Source organism: Polypterus senegalus, chromosome 1, assembly GCF_016835505.1.
Source record: "Polypterus senegalus isolate Bchr_013 chromosome 1, ASM1683550v1, whole genome shotgun sequence".
Lineage (NCBI taxonomy): Eukaryota > Metazoa > Chordata > Cladistia > Polypteriformes > Polypteridae > Polypterus > Polypterus senegalus.
Window position 1 is genome coordinate 102,114,258 of NC_053154.1, and position 17,059 is coordinate 102,131,316.

A 17,059-nucleotide genomic window follows, 5' to 3' on the forward strand; every position below is an offset into this window, starting at 1 on the left:
GTTCTGTCTTGGCTGTCATGACAGAGTATCTATCATGGCTCAGCTCTATATGATACTTTCTAAAATATTTTGCAAGAGTGCTTGCTATGAAACAATAAGTGTACTAGAGAGAAGGAACATGTCAAGTTCACTCCCAATGCTACAGGGATGTGATTCAGGCCTAGTTCTGGGTGTCAAGAGTAACAATGTTCCTTTGTGTCTCAAAAATACTACCTACTAGAGGAATCTGAATTCAGGATTCAGTACCCACAACCACCCATAACCCAGAGACTGCATGCTGGTGTTATCCCCCTAAACTGTGTGTGCTAAGTAGAGCCTGCAGCTATCCAGAAGAAATTCTTTATTCTTCAGCTCAGGTTTCATTATCTACAGGTGTAATTCCAGTTTTCCAACTTGGCAAAGATTATACAAAGGTGGAACTAGATCCTGCATTAGTACTCTTTATGAAGAAGCAGAGTACTGCCACTTTTACTGCACAGACACATTGTACTCATGTCCTGTTTCAGACCTATAGGGAACAGACCACAGGGGAAAAGGTTACTTTTATACTGAGAAATGGGTATAACTTGCATTTGTAATGTGTAACGTCACTACTGATGCTTGCTAGGCTGGAGTCGCTTTTTCCTATATATTTAGTTTTAGGTTTGGTTTAAGTGAGACAAACTGCAACTAGAGTAAAACAAATATGATGCTGCAGCTGAAAAAACTAAGAAATATCATATATTGCTTGTTTATTGTTTTATGGACATGGAAAAGTGTGATAGCAATCAATAGTGCATTATTTTCAAATTAAACAGGAGTAATCAACTGTGAGAGGAATGCAGGCAACACAAAAACATCCTGTGTCACTCTTAAAACTGACAGCTGGCACCATTCATGTCTGGCATGACTCTGTACCTCTATGTAAAATGTTTGGTAGGAAGTACCTTAGATAGGGAAAGTAATTCAGTCACTGTGTATTCATAATGTAAGGTGTAACATGTTACATCGATTACTTTTTGAAGTGATGAGTAACCTAACACAATGCTTAATTTTACTGAAGTAAAAATAATTGCGTCACTTAAAAAAACAGATGTGTTAATACTAGCAGTGTGGTGTAGATGTTTAAGCTTTGGACTGAAAATTCTGAGGTTGTAGGTTCAAAACCCGCTAGTGACAATGAGCAAGTAACTTGACCTGCCTGTGCTCCAATTCGAAAACCAAAAGAAATGTAACCAATTGTATAAATGCTGTCACCTAGGATAAAGGCATCAGCCAAATATGTTACAATGTAAATACATTATTACTAATGCTTAGTCCCACTACGCCAAAAAAACTGTTATTTTGCAGAAGTAACTAATGGGGTAACATTGGGCACACGTGCACTCTACCGTCTAGTGACATCTAAAGGAAGCGGTTACACATGTACTCGGCGTGCAGTCAAGTCAAAACAACTAGAAAAATTCTAAGTATACTTCTAAACCTGCACAATCTGAGGGGTAAATTAATATTATCTGCCTATTTTAGGGTTACAGGGAGCCAGTAATAATCGCAGCACTACTTGTATAAGGCAAGAGGCAAACCTGGTGGACAGTACACTGGTCCTTTGTAGGGAACAATCATACAGCCAACACAGAAAGAGTTTGCCATCCACTAACAGAAACCTATAAATAAAGTATCTGTTTAGGTTTACTCCCATTATTTGCTTATAAGTATTTTAGAATAGTGTGATCAGTTGTCTCAATTGCCGGTGTTCATACCATGAAGGAGGGCTCATGTTGGGGATGCAAAAAGGGGATGAATTTTGTTTACTTCACAGCTGAGCTTGAAGTGGGGTCCTACCTGCATTTTTCTGTTTCAGTGCTGGAGTACCTGCTATATATGGCTGTATACTGGTGCATAAAAGTACCTCTAGCTCTGTCCCCCAAAGGTGCCCAAACCCCGCTCTTTGATATAATAAGCATGCTCAAAACTTTCAGGAGACCATGGCCACTCTTTGCTATAATATACTTCTAACAATGTGCTCTAAACTCTGTGAGGTACCCCACCCCTGTAGTTACGAAAGTGCATAACATTTATAATGACTAAGGAGGACTAAGCAGTTTACAAAACCAAATTGTACTGGCAATTATTTATTTCCATTTCAAGCACTGTTTCACTGCACAGTAAAGACTAAGGGCAGAGTGGCGACTCTGAGGCTAGAGATAAGCACTGGCAATCGGAAGGTTGCCGGTTCGAATCCCGTAAAAATGCCAAACAGGGACTCTGCTCTGTTGGGCCCTTGAGCAAGGCCCTTAACCTGCAATTGCTCAGCACTTTGAGTAGAGAGAAAAGCGCTATATAAATGCATAAAATTATTATTAAATGGGTTTATAAAACAGAAAACAACTATCACATTTGCCCATGTTTCTGGTCAGTTTCATTAAACTTCGTATATGGGCTTAACATTTAATAAAAAAATTCTGGCCAGAGAAATTTGCAGTTTTCATGCAAAAGAGGAAAACACAAAAGTATATCACACGTTACACTTTATAATAAGTTGTGACATATATAGTTAGTCTTTTTGTAATGAGTACTGGAATTAAGTTGCTTTAAGTAATAGTCCCCAATACTGCATATTCAGTAAGGCTAGATGGAAGCCCCAAGGAGTGCTTCCTACACACTAAATGGCCATTTGTAACATAAACTTTTTTTTGCCGTATCTTATTGCTTAGTCAATGGCAGCATGTCATTTGCAGGCAGTACTTTTTAAAGAAGGTGAGTGGACAGCGTTGGGTCGTGTGTATGGGTTTAATTCTGGGTTGGCACGGCTAAAGAACATTAAATTGAACTTCAGAGAGACAATGTTTGCCTGGCTATCTTTTTTTTTTTTTACTTCATGGACAGAATACAGATGCTGAATGGGGCATTATTGCTTAAAGAGGACAAATGAGTATCTTGTTCCCTAAATGGACAGTTGAGGCCTACCAGCTAAGCCATGATTGCTCCCTGAAAGAAAGTTCCGCTTGCTCGGACGTGAGTGATTTCACAATCTCGCCACTCACGATTGCTGGGAGTGGGACAAAACCTACCTTTTACATGAGGACTCACAAGAGTTCCAGCTAGGCATTGGTAAAATTACCACATGACTATTGAACAAGAAGACACGTTTATACATTAAACAAGTAATTTCCAAATGTTTCCCGGAAGTTGCGTTGCTCTCGAGTCAACGAAAAGATTGAGCGAAGGAGGAGAGAGTTTCTTTTCTGTAGAGTCCGCATCCGGTTGAGAACCGGATGTTTTCATCGCAGATTCCGCGACAGCAGGCTGACTGGAGGATTGGCGCACTAGGGGCGGTCGCGGACGGTGTGAAGGTGAGAGGTGTGTCTTAACAGGAAGTCAGGATTCGCCTGGGGAGACAACCAGGACCGAACCGAACCAAAACGAATCATCACTCGCCAAGCCACATGGAGAACAGGAGAGAGTCGGACTGAGCTGAGCGCGGCCCAACACCTCTAGGTTCCAGGCTTGTTCCGCCGAAGTAGAAGAGCCGATGTGCTCGTGGCTGGAGAAGAGAAAACTGCTGTAGTCGTCGATAAAAGCGATCACGAGACAGCAATCTAGTTTTTGGCGGTCCTTGCAGTGGAGAGAAGGCAAACTGGTGTGGCCACAGTGACAGCGAAGATTAGGAGGGGTCGGGCAACTTTGACACGGTGAGGAGAGTGGAGGGGCAAATGGCACGAGTAAACACGAATATTGAATAGTATCGATAAGTATAAAACATAAATCGATTATTTGTCACTTGGTTAATAAATAACCATTTCAGTTCATGAGGAGTTGCACTTTAATCGGTCTCATGAAGGTGTGAGAATCTGAATTCGCCTTGATTTAAACGCTTGCAGTTAAGGGTGTAGTGTGAAATGTTGACGTTTTCCCGTGTAGTCTTGACGGTAGTAAAGCAGTTTTTTTCCAGAACCTTTGCCTAATTTGTCGTGTAAATTAAAAATTTTCCTATGGGTTAATAAAATTTATCTAATCTAATTTAATCTAAAGTAACGTGAACATAAGCTTATTGTGCATTTAAAGCATGATTTTGTTTGAATAGTAAATTTTAGCAGTAAAACGTGAGGCATAAGTAAAGCATAATGTTAATATATGGACTAATTTCCCATCGATCTCCTTTTATACTTTTAAAAATATTAAAAAGATACCCTACTGTTTTTTTAATTCACTCGGTCAAATGCAGACACATTCAGAATCATTAACAAAAGAATCCCGTACAAGGACAGAACCAACCTTGGATAGAGTGCCATTCCATCATAGGGACCACTGACACCAGTCCAATTTACAAGCATGTCTTAGGGATGTTTGGAGAAAATCGGAGGGTCTTTGGGAGATCTATGCATGTGGGTATTTATTTAGTGCTGTTGTAGATAACAACATTGTTTAAATTGTCAAAATAAGACCTTCAGATTAGAAGGTAGGCGTTTTTATTGTTATATTTTTATACAGTATATTTTTTAGTGCAAAATGAAAGCTTAATGGACCTTTTTTTGTAATTAACAACGTAAACAGATCAATCTTTATCTTGTGTAGCACAGATAGCAAAATCACAGAGTGTTTAAAAAAACTTGTATGTTTACACTCAAAATATACCCACAGGGTTGCATAATACATACGGTAGTAGTAATGACCGTTATAAAACTAAATAAAAATAAATACTACAAAGTTGATTAAAGAGGGCAGAATTAATTTCTCATATCTAGGACCTGCTTCTGAAGTACAGTAAAAGAAGGATGAATCAGTTAAAACTGAAGTGCAAATATTATTTGGAAAAATTTTGTGGGTTTCTATTGTGTATTCACCTCCTTATGATGCACACCGATGTTTTGAGTGGTTGTGACAAACCACAAATGTTACATTTTTCTAATATTTTACCTGACATTCTGGAATTTCATAGATAACAATAGATACATATTTGAAATTAGAAGTTATATTGGCAGTAGTGTGTTTTACACAGGCCACAATATCAATATGCAGTGTCTGTAGTGTTTCATTAAGTAACAGATTAATTTTAACACTTTATACATCACACAAATTGATTGGCAAGTTTGAAAAACCACAGCTGAGGGTACTAGGAAAACAAGACCATATGTTAATTTTGCTGTTGACAGGGCAGAATTGTTGGGGTCATTATAAAATTTTAAACTAACTTTAATCTGAATATCAGGTACTGTATCATTTTAGGGAACCACAAACAACTTTATTTTATCAAGAAGACTGAATTTGATTTTATGAATAGTCATTTTGGAAAGGACCAATGCACACGGTTATTACTTCAATATACTCTAATCACTAGTGAACTGGTATAGCTGGTGCTAAAGAAAAGGTGAGCGGGTAAGATGGCATGGTCAATGCAAGACAAAAAGGTGAGATGATGTAACTTTTATTGGGTACACTGAATGTGGAGTGGAACATAATCTGTAGCCCTGTAATCTGTAAATCAAGCAAGGTTTTAATGTTGTTTTAACACAACATATATATATATATAATATAGTATATTTTTCCCTTAGTTGATTGTAATTTTTTGATTGTGCCCTGAGCGATCAGAGTTCATCGCACATATTTATTTGCTTATCTGCAAGAGTAAACCCTAGTTTTAGCACCACTTTAAAAAAGAGAACTGCAGAACTGAAGAGTGTACTGTGGAGTATGAATAACCTGAGTTGGATTAAGCAGGTTTGAAAACATTTTTATGTAGTCCATGTATATATCCAGTATTATATACTATTACCTGTTCATTTTGTAGTAGTAGGGTGTTGTACTGTGTTAGCCATTATGGATGTAGTGAGATGTCAAGCAAAATCTTGCCTGAAGAAGGGGCCTGAGTTGCCTTGAAAGCTTGCATATTGTAATCTTTTTAGTTAGCCAATAAAAGGTGTCATTTTGGTTGACTTCTCACTCTATTCATTTTGTAAACCCGTTTTTTCCTTATAGTTATTATAGTACAAGAAGAAGTGATTGTGCTATCATAATGAAAGAAAATTAAGTGTTATTGCATCTGTGAAAAGTTCTGTTACCGGTACATGGCAGAGGACAAGTTGGAGTGGTCATTAAAGCTTAATTTATAATATTTGGATTGAAGTAACTGAGTAGTAGGAGTTGCTGAAAGTCAGTGGTTGCCATAACTCTTAAATGAATTTTCAATCAGCTATCTATTCATATTCGCAGTGTTTTCTTATTGTGTTACACTTTCAATGCACTTTATATAGTTTAATGCTTTTAACTTTTGTAAACATTGGTAAAAATAATTTGTGTTTCATTTCCCCCATTTACAGGCAGTATTAGCAATATACTACATTCAAGTGGAAGGATAATACAAATATCCAGATGAAGCAATGCCAGTTTCATAATTAGAATAGACCAGAGTCTGAATTTTGTTATTGCTCAGAGACTAAAGCCAAGACACAATTCTGGAGTCAAAGCTACAAAGCAGTTTTGGAGTTTTGTCAAAAGTAGCAAAACATGGCTTTGGAATAATGAATAAACAGGCTTTAGATGATTCCTGTTTGTGCAGAGGTCTAGATCTAGTAAGCAGCAAAATCTGGAATTGTATTTCTTTACTGGAAGATCAATTTCGGGCCTTCTGAAGTGTGGAGTGGGGCTGGGAAAGAGAAGTGTAGATGAGAAGGCAGGCTAACTAAAATGTATTGTTTATTTACATTATATGTCAAAGTTTATTTTTATTTTTTAGTCTCACTTTTTCACTGTTGTACTTCTCTTCACATAAGCTGTACCAGAAAAAGCAATTAATCTTTGATACACACAAACAATTAAATCAACATGTAATAATCATATTATTTGCTCTGTAACATCTTTCAGGGAACCTGTAAATTGAGTAACATGTAAGATGTTACTATAGTATTTTAGCAGAAATTAAAGACTTGAATGTTATTGTATGAGCCTAACATTAGAGCTAGGTTCTGTCTCAAACTGTTTCAGTTTTATCATAATAGTGCAAGAAAGAACAGTCATTCAATAACAGAGTCGTCATATTAGGAGGGAACTAAGCTGGTTTAGTCATAATGCAAGTGACTCAAAATAGAAATAGTTGGACATTGCCATACTGTTGGTTTATTCATTTGACTTTGCTTCTATTGCTGTCAACTGACATTTGTTATATTGAGTGGTAGGCATTTTTCAGTAAGTAAATGTATGCTAAACCAGATTTAAATCAGAAGACTGACTTGGCCACTTTAAGACTTTCCACTCTTCGGTTGTGTTGACAGTTCTTAGATATATGCTGCATGATGAAGGATATAGCGCAGTGTTTCCCAAACTCAGTCCTGGGGACCCCTGTGGCTGCAGGGTTTTGTTCCAACCAGCTTCTTTTTTTAATTGAACTCCTGGGCTAATTAAGTGAACTGATATTTCCCAAGTTCTGTGTTTAGGGAATAATATAGAAATTAGAAAACGAAGTTTGCGGAAAAAAAATATTAAATGTACCAAGCAGTTATATAGGAATAATGTTTTTTGTTTTCTTTTTAACAGTGTTTTCATCTTGATTTTCATTCTACTTTTCTAGGTGTTCTAATTGTTTAATTAATCCATTATTTACTAATTAGTGGGTCTGATGCTAAAGCACTTGCAGCCTTTGATTATTCCATGTTGTTTTCCTGGGTGTCTGATCTGCTTATTTTAAATTGTCATTATTAAGATACAACGAATGGGGAAAAACTGCACAGAGAAAGGGCAAAATATAATGAAATCAACTAAAGAGAGTTAAGCATTTAAATCTATAGCAAAAGCACAAATATTTATAAATGTAAAAATCATGCTGCTGTGCTTTTCTCAATGTCGAATAAAAGAAAAAAAAATACCAGCTAATTAAATGAAATCAGTGTTATCAGGTGTTGTCACTGATTAAGAATCCGGTTGGAACAAAAACCTGCAGCCACCTGGGGTCCCCAGGACCGAGTTTGGGAAACACTGATATAGCGGGTTGGATAATGGATGGATGGATGAAGAACTAGCCAAACAATGGTATGCTTTGGATCAGTCTGTTTTTATTTCCTTCTCCATACATTGTCTCCCTTTCACTGTGGCAGAAGATTGCCCTCTGTCCATAAAATTTTGTTTCAGTAATATACAATGGAGATTGTTTATATTTTCATTAATTTAAGTTACTTTACAGCTTTACTGCTGTTGTTTTCTTTGAGTTCACTGTTGATGGTCTTCTTTCTTTATGTATGTATGTATGTATGTATGTATGTATGTATGTATATATATGTATGTGTTAAAAACTGTTACATTTGCTGTGTCCAGTTTCTGGTTGTGGTTGTATTTTAGTATTACTTCAGCATCTAAATCATGTACCTTTCCTTTATGGGCTGCATTTTTAACTTTCAATTTCCTTCACAGATCCTAATTCTAATTCTAGTCACCAAAGATATAAGCAAAGACACATCTTCCCCACCATGTTATGTATTCATAATTTATACAGCAGGGAACATCCATCCATCCATCCTCTTCCGGGGGCAGCAGCTTAAGCAGAGAGGCCCAGACTTCCCTCTCCCCGGCCACTTCTTCCAGCTCTTCCAGGAGAATCCCAAGGCGTTCCCAGGCCAGCCGGAGACATAGTCCCTCCAGCGTGTCCTGGGTCTTCCCGGGGCCTCCTCCCAGTTGGACGTGCCGAACACCTCACCAGGGAGGGGTCCAGGAGGCATCCTGATCAGATGCCCGAGCCACCTCATCTGACTCCTCTCGATGCGGAGGAGCAGCGGCTCTACTCTGAGCCCCTCCCGGATGACTGAGCTTCCCACCCTATCTTTAAGGGAAAGCCCAGACACCCTGCGGAGGAAACTCATTTCAGTCGCTTGTATTTGCGAACTCGTTCTTTCGGTCACTGCCCATAGCTCATGACCATAGGTGAGGGTAAGAATGTAGATTGACTGGTAAATTGAGAGCTTTGCCTTACGGCTCAGCTCTTTTTTCACCACGACAGGCCGATGCAGAGCCCGCATCACTGCGGATGCGCACCGATCCGCCTGTCGATCTCACGCTCCATTCTTCCCTCACTCGTGAACAAGACCCCGAGATACTTAAACTCCTCCACTTGGGGCAGGATCTCTCCCCCAACCCTGAGAGGGCACTCCCCCCTTTTCCGCTGAGGACCATGGTCTCGGATTTGGAGGTGCTGATTCTCATCCCAGCCGCTTCACACTCAGCTGTGAACCGATCCAGAGAGAGCTGAAGATCACGGCCTGATGAAGCAAACAGGACAACATCATCTGCAAAAGCAGTGACCCAATCCTGAGTCCACCAAACCGGACCCCTTCAACACCCTGGCTGCGCTAGAAATTCTGTCCATAAAAGTTATGAACAGAATCGGTGACAAAGGGCAGCCCTGGCGGAGTCCAACTCTCACTGGAAGCGGGCTTTACTTACTGCGGCAATGCGACCAAGCTCTGACACGGTTGTACAGGGACCAACAGCTCTTATCAGGGGTCCGGTACCCCATACTCCCGAGCACCCCACAGGATTCCCGAGGGACATGGTCAATGCCTTTTCCAAGTCCACAAAACACATGTAGACTGGTTGGGCAAACTCCCATGCACCCTCCAGGACTCTGCTAAGGGTGAAGAGCTGGTCCACTGTTCAGCGACCAGGGCGAAAACCACACTGTTCCTCCTGAATCCGAGGTTCGACTATCCGGCGGACCCTCCTCTCCAGAACCCCGAATAGACTTTTCCAGGGAGGCTGAGGAGTGTGATCCCTCTATAGTTGGAACACACCCTCCGGTCCCCCTTTTTAAAGAGGGGGACCACCACCCCGGTCTGCCAATCCAGAGGCACTGTCCCCGATGTCCATGCGATGTTGCAGAGACGTGTCAGCCAAGACAGTCCTACAACATCCAGAGCCTTAAGGAACTCCGGCGATCTCATCCACCCGGGGCCCTGCCACCAAGGAGTTTTTGACCACCTCGGTGACTTCAGTCCCAGAGATGGGAGAGCCCACCTCAGAGTCCCCAGGCTCTGCTTCCTCATGGAAGGCATGTTAGTGGGATTGAGGAGGTCTTCGAAGTACTCCCCCCACCGACCCACAACATCCTGAGTTGAGGTCAGCAGCGCACCATCCCCACCATATACGGTGTTGACACTGCACTGCTTCCCCTCCTGAGGCGCGGACGGTGGACCAGAATCTCCTCGAAGCCGTCCGAAAGTCGTTCTCCATGGCCTCTCAAACTCCTCCCATGCCCGAGTTTTGCCTCAGCAACAACCAAGCCGCATTCGCTTGGCCTGCGGTACCTATCAGCTGCCTCCAGAGACCCACAGGACAAAAAGTCCTATAGGACTCCTTCTTCAGCTTGACGGCATCCCTCACCGCCGGTGTCCACCAACAGGTTCGGGGATTGCCGCCACGACAGGCACCGACCACCTTGCGGCCACAGCTCCGGTCAGCCGCCTCAACAATAGAGGCATGGAACATGGCCCATTCGGACTCAATGTCCCCCACCTCCCTCGGGACATTCTGACAGGGGACTCTGCCAGCCGTTCCCAGCAGACCCTCACAACACGTTTGGGCCTACCAGGTCTGACCGGCATCTTCCCCCACCATCGAAGCCAACTCACCACCAGGTGGTGATCAGTTGACAGCTCCGCCCCTCTCTTCACCCGAGTGTCCAAGACATATGGCCGCAAGTCCGACGACACGACCACAAAGTCGATCATCGACCTGAGGCCTAGGGTGTCCTGGTGCCAAGTGCACATATGAACACCCTTATGCTTGAACATGGTGTTCGTTATGGACAATCCGTGACGAGCACAGAAGTCCAATAACAAAACACTGCTCGGGTTCAGATCGGGGCCATTCCTCCCAATCACACCCTTCCAGGTCTCACTGTCATTGCCCACGTGAGCATTGAAGTCTCCTGGCAAAATGAGAGAATCCCCAGAAGGTATGCCCTCTAGCACCCCCTCCAGAGACTCCAAAAAGGGTGGATACTCCAAACTGCTGTTCGGCACATACGCACAAACAACAGTCAGGACCGTTCCCCCCACCCGAAGACGGAGGGAGGCCACTCTCTCGTCAACCAGGGTAAACCCCAATGCACAGGCTCCAAGTCAGGGGGCAATAAGTATGCCCACACCTGCTCGGTGCCTCTCACCGGGGGCAACTCCAGAGTGGTAGAGAGTCCAGCCCCTCTCAAGGAGATTGGTTCCAGAGTCCAAGCTGTGCGTCGAGGTGAGTCCGACTATATCTAGCTGGAACCTCTCAACCTCGTGCACTAGCTCAGGCTCCTTCCCCTTCAGAGAGGTGACATTCCACGTCCCAAGAGCCAGTTTCTGTAGCCTAGGATCAGACCACCAAGGTCCCCGCCTTCGGCCACCACCCAACTCACACTGCACCCAACCTCCTTGGCCCCTCCCATAGGTGGTGAGCCCATGGGAAGGAGGACCCACGTTACCTCTTCGGGCTGTGCCCGGCCGAACCCATGGGTGCAGGCCCGGCCACCAGGCGCTCGCCATCGAGCAGGGAACACTTGACTAAAAATAAGCAACTGGCAACATGTTATCATAGTAACAGTGTAGGCATAGAACAAAAAAGAGATTGTTATTAATATCCATCCATCCATCCATTATCCAACCCGCTATATCCTAACTACAGGGTCACGGGGGTCTGCTGGAGCCAATACCAGCCAACACAAGGCACAAGGCAGGAAACAAAACCCGGACAGGGTGCCAGCCCACCACAGGTTATTATTATTATTATTATTAATATATTATAATATAATTAATTATTAATAATAATATAAAAAATAAATAGTAGAGTAAAACAAACAACATGGAACATTCTGTACATTTTACCTTTTTATTTTTGTGGAAATTAAAGCTAAAGTCAATAGTAAGTACTTAAGTTCAATGGCAAGAAAAAATTTGTGAGCCCTTAATAAGTATCTGTACTTGCATTCGTTTTAACCTCAAATGTGCTTCTATGTTCATTCAGAACCTAACAATAAAGGCGATGTGCTTAAACAAATATCAGTTCATCTGTTCATTTGATAACATGCTTGTCCAGTTCAGGGCTGCAAGTAGCCTGTTTCAGCAGCACTGGTAGCAGACAGAAACCAATTCTGGATGTTGTACTATCCTATTGCAGGGCATAATGCCATTCCCACACACTAACAACAATAATTTATAGACATCAAATAAAATACACATGGTCATTTGGAGAAGAGCAAAGCTCACCTTGACTGTGAACAGGATGGAATTCAAATTTGAGTCACTTGAATTGAGAAGAAGCACCCTTGATCACTGTCATCCTGCTGACAGTGAATCAAACAGTGGAGAAATGCATATACTGTACTTTTTTTCTTCTTCGTTAAATATATTGTTGCAGCATTTTCTTTTTTTTGGTGAAAAAGAATGCCAAGCTACACATTTAATTACAGGTCATTTACTGCATTCCACATTCCATGCCACAGGTAATTTATCACAGGTTAAGGGCAAGGACTGTATAGCACAAGTCATTCTGTTTTAGAGTTATTTGTGTGTTTTGGATTATTACATGGATCCACATTCTATTTGTCATCATCTCATAGACGGATACTAACAGATTAACCTATAGAGTTACGTGGTGTAATTCTAAATTAATTATTTCTTATGTGAAAATGAGCATTCTTCGCAGTGGGGCTTTAAAACCTCAGCATACTTTACATTTGGGATGAATTTATTTTGTTGTAACAAAGTATTTTGTTTTTGGTAGTGATATACCTATTGACCTGCTATTGATCAAAACTAGATAGTTTTTATTGTTAATGTGTGGTTGGCCAGTCGGTTTATAACTGTGAGATAATTTGTTTACCGATTTTATGCTAAAAAATAAGGTAATGCATGCCACTGAAGGGATTCACTTTTCTAAGGAAAATAAGATGTTATTCATTGCATATCATTATTGTAGCAAGAATTTAAAGAAATACAGTAACTAGTTTTTAAATTAAACTAGCTTTGCTTGCTGTTTGTCTTACTTTCATACATTATTTTTCAGTATAAATCATCATCCAGCTACGTTTTGTGCATTTACAATACCCAGTAAAATGGCAAAGCCATCACTACAGTGTCAGCTGTCAGTATATGCAGTTTGGAACAAAACGGGAGTAGTAAGACTGCTACAGCTACATAAAGCAAATGTCTCAAATTAAACTTTCACGTTTTGTATCTTTTGTCCTTTAAATAATGCTGTTATCAGATTTCAACTTTTTTCTCTGTCATAATTCATCTTCACTCACTTTAGCCCAGTTAATGAGCAAAATTTGAGAACCTAAAAGTAGAAAATGCCCAGGTTTGGTGTGATACTAGTACATGGTGGTCTTATTACGTGAATCGCATTTGTATGCTTGTCTGTACCCAAAGAGACCAGGTCAGATCAGAACAGGCTGATCTCATAACATTCAGTTTTTCTATGGTTTGTTGGACGTAACAGACAATGAGAGTGCATATTATATGCTTATAGGTTCATTGTTGTCACGTGCACAGCGTACAATTCTTAACTTTTGTCTTATGTCATCACTCTCTAGTGCCATGATTGGAAGTATAAATACCTTACCTGAAAACTATTTTAATGAAGTTTACAGCACTATGTACAGTTATGACTCGTATATACGATCACAAATGTGACTGTGCCAGGGTTTAAACCCAATTCTCTGGTTCTGTAATGCACCAGCATTATTTTCACCTATTTTTTTCAATCAACCACACAAATGTATTCAGTTTCTTGACCCATTCAACTCTGCCAAACCACAAATCCCACACCTGATCTTCACTCTCTGTTTTATATTTACAGCACAGTATCTGAAAATTCATTTTTTTAATATGACATAATTTTCTGTTTATAAAAAAAAAATCCTAAGAAAAAAATGTGCTACATAAGCATTGAATCACCGCTCTTTAAAATTTTCTGGAACCTCCTTTTGCAGTAAATATATACCAGCTTTGCATACTGTTTACATGTGAGTTTAGCCAATGTTTCCAGACAGATTTGCTACGTCATTTAGGTTAATCTGAACACTTTTAAAATATTCTAAGTCAGATTGAGATCAGGTCTTTGAATGGGCACCTGTCCATTACTTAAGCATTGGAGGGGGCATTTCCTATATTTGTGGCTAATTTGATTTGAAGTAGAACACAAATTTAGTAAAATATCGTCAGTTCCATACTAGAAAAACATTTGTATTTATAAACTTCATTCTTTTTCTCTATTATTTATAGTTGCATATGATTGACAAATGTTCCATTAATCCAGAAAACTGAAACATCAGTCATAGGTGATACATCAAATGTGGTGCCTTTTTTCAAAGCACTAGTAGAACATGTGGACCTTCAGTCCTCAAATAAAAAGCAACTGAAAAGGGGTGTAGTCCACCATTATAATGATAAGTTTGAGCATGAATTTTGAACATGTAGACACTGTGTCCTGGCAGAGTATCAACAGAGGTTGTAATGGATGACAAAGATAAGGAGTTGTTGATGTATGTGTATGTATTTAAATGACCCTTAAATAAGTGGGAATGGAAAAAGATGGTGCAGAGTGGAAGCACCAAATGAAAGAATTGTTTTATTGGAAAAAAAGAAAAGAGTATGGAAAACACAAAGATGAAGTGATGCAAGAATGTGATAAAACATTATACCAAAAACCTAAGGTACTGTGTGTTATAACGGAGTTGGCCCTGGATAATGGGACTAGAGGATTTCACCAATAGCAGTATTCATTAATGTTGTAAATGTGATTTAAATTTGATTGATTGAAAGTAAAATGCTGGCCAAAAACTTGGTATTAAAACCAGAAATTAGCACTGAGTTATTACACATTGATTTCGAGTAAATGTTTACCAACCAAAAAAAATGATTACTAATTACTTTAATTCACTTAAACGTCCCATCTTCTGTTGGTCTGTTTCTTTCACATTATGTAAAAGAAGATTTACATGAGCTGTAAAAAGAAATCTGAGTCCACTCTGCTCTCTCGTGGCTTAGATCTGACATGTAGTTTTCATATTTTTTATTTTTGTTATTTATTTCCTTATTTTGCTTACAGTGATGACTTTTTGAAAAATGGGAGGCTGTGCATTTCAGAATTCTTGGTGTGCACACTAAAATGAAGTGCAAGCTTGAGCAAGTGCATGATATTGTGGTGAATATCACTGTATAGATGATATTAAATATGACAGACATCATAATAGATAGTGATTGGCAACACTGCATAAGCCAGTTTTGTAATCGGGCATTTCCCCAAGAATAATGTAGATGGAAAAAAGGGGGTCCGTGGGCTGCTTTCTGTAAATGCATATTAGCTAAGCATAACCAACCCTGAGGAAAAAAAGATGTACTGTAAGATAAAAGCCATATTCCAGTTATTGAAAAAAATTTCACAAAGTTGTTGAGGAATGAAAAGATGTTGAAGCTGATATATTGATGGCACGTCACTTTTGCCAGTGCTTGTACTGAAATTGTGTAGGTGTTGATGAAATTATCCACCGCAGAGTATAATGGGTATTATAGTCTTCATGTTGGGATTGCCACAAGGTTGAAGAAGAGATGAATATATTTCGGCTGGGGAGGGTTATAAAGTATGTCCGTTGTTGGATCAGCTGCGTGAATTTGACTGGTTGAGAATCTGCATCGTTTATGGATTGTTTTTACAATGCAAAATTGTAAGTTTTTTTTCACTGGCTTAGTTTTGCTGGAGTGGCTGGTACATCAGTGTAGGCTAAAAATTGTCCGGGTCCAGGTGTTCCTCCATTATTACACTGTGTATGACTGGGAATAAGGGCTGTACTTTTGTAAGAAAATTAGGAGAGATGTCTGCATTTGTAGGCCATGAAAGTGATTAAGCATCTCATCTGAACAGCTACTGTATGTATATGAAAAGTTATTGCAGCTGTCTGGCATGTGTGTGTGATGATCAATTTTTTTTTTTTGGTCATATCAATAGAGTCCTACCCCGTGTAAAACATAAGGAGGTTTTTATACTGCATATGTATTCTAAATCATTTATTCTTTAAAGCTAATCTTTCACTTTGTTATCTGTGGCATTGTCTTGCCATCTTATTTTTCTGTCGCTCGTCATCAGTGATGCCTCCTTTTTGGTCGACGTAGAGGAACAGTCACAAATGCTGTTGTTTTTCTTGGTCAAACAGTGTATATGACTTTGTTTTAAAGCGGAGTGTAAAGTTGCAGAAGGAACTATCAATCTTTGTCCTGCCTGAATTTTGTGTCCCTCAGTTGACACGTGTGTTCTTGCCATGTGCCGTGATGGAGTGTATCAGTTTATTTAGCATTGAACATTATTTGTGGACATAGCACTGTGATTTCCCAGTCTAAGTCGCTGCATTTCAGTCCATGTCCGGAATGCCACATATACGCTGCTTGCCCGTGTTTTTGGTGGCTATGTGAAGGGACTCAATGCCAAAATTCAAGGCTGCCATAAGCTGAACATCCAAAATGATGAGTTGTATTGCAATAAGAAGCTTCAAAAGGTCAGGGATGCACCAACGTATGATCTATTATGCTTTGTTTATTAATTCATCTTATTCAGCAGAATATTATTTAGCAGCAGCATGTTAAAATGAGGTGATAAATTAACTGTGTGTAAAAATAGAAGCACCATAAAAGCAGAATATGGTGGTCATCTATATTCAATGAAATTGAAAAATCCATTCAGCTGTAAATTTAATATAAATGTCCAACAGGGACATTAATGCATTGTCAGTGACAGTTGATAAGGATTGTCATACTTGTAGTTGTGTACAAATGACAAACAAACTAATTAGTAACATGCAGCACATGCTAGACCACTTCTTTAGCCTCTGTTTAAATTCTGAGTTCAACGGATTCTATTTAACACAAGCATTGAGTTCATTCTACAGCTTTGGGGTCTGTGGCTAAAAGCTTGACATCCCGCTATTGTTTAATAATTCTTGGAAATTATAGTATTGTGTCATCTTGATATTATATCTTATGCTCCATTTTGCATGTATAGATAAATTCAACAAAGTAAGGCCTGTGTTATTTAAAGCTTTAAATGTAAGAAGAAGGTTTTGGAA

At 39.9% G+C, this 17,059-nt stretch overlaps 1 protein-coding gene across 2 annotated transcripts in view; it reads left to right on the plus strand.

The window, feature by feature from the left end:
- The first annotated feature begins 3,239 nt into the window (after positions 1–3,239).
- arhgap1 (Rho GTPase activating protein 1) overlaps positions 3,240–17,059 on the plus strand; it is a 75,579-nt gene continuing 61,759 nt past the window's right edge. Inside the window, exon 1 of one of the 2 annotated variants that reach the window (XM_039754633.1) lies at positions 3,240–3,671. The gene's annotated coding sequence lies outside the window, so the exon portion shown is untranslated. The remainder of the gene's footprint in view (positions 3,672–17,059) is intronic. The other variant, XM_039754641.1, reaches the window with a different exon arrangement.